The sequence below is a fragment of the Orycteropus afer genome, unplaced genomic scaffold (assembly GCF_000298275.1).
Source record: "Orycteropus afer afer isolate SDZICR_OR568_19922 unplaced genomic scaffold, OryAfe1.0 scaffold00409, whole genome shotgun sequence".
NCBI classification, from domain to species: domain Eukaryota; kingdom Metazoa; phylum Chordata; class Mammalia; order Tubulidentata; family Orycteropodidae; genus Orycteropus; species Orycteropus afer.
Window position 1 is genome coordinate 1,686,727 of NW_006921996.1, and position 828 is coordinate 1,687,554.

Genomic DNA, 828 nt, shown 5'->3' on the forward strand with positions numbered 1-828 from the left:
TGAATGTAAACAAGTTTGTTAAGTAAATTTGCACCTAAAGTACAATAATAATAATAATGAATATTAATAAAACAAGTCATAGATAGCATTATGTGTTGGACACAGTTCTAAATATTTTACATATATTAACTCATCCAATCCTGGCAACAACCCTAGAAAGGAGGTATTGCTATTATCCCCACTTTCCATTTGAAAAAAAAAAAAAAATGAAGCATGGAGATATTAATAATTTATTCATGGACTCATCTACTTCAGTAGCAGAGCTATGATTTTTACTGAGTGGTTTGGCTGTAGAGCCCTTTGTAATGTTGGCACCACAATATTGTTAATAAGAATAACCATAAACATTAAAGTGACCTAGAAATATAATAAGTAACTGATTTCCTGAGAAAATGATCACCTTTCAAGTATTGAAATAAAAGGTATCACAGTAAATGGTGGACTAAGTACCCTGCATGGTTGCTAATGATTTATTTATTTTAATATTGAAACACAGTCAATAAAAAGTAAAAGAATGTTTCCTTTTTCTTATTAACCAGTTGCCATTGAGTCAATTCAGATTCATGGTGACTCAATGCATATCAGAGAACTGTGCTCCATAGGATTTTCTGTGACTGATTTTTCAGAAGCAGATTTTCTTCCAAGGTACCACTGGTGGATTACAACCACCAATGCTTTTTGTTAGCAGCCAAGTGTCTTAACCCTTTGCATTTCCCTTTCTTGTTTAAGGAGGTAGATATGTTTGTACCTACTTAAGGTAGAAAGTGTACTCTCAAAAAAAATGCATAAATATGTAGTAAAATGTCCAATTATATGTAGTAAATCTTC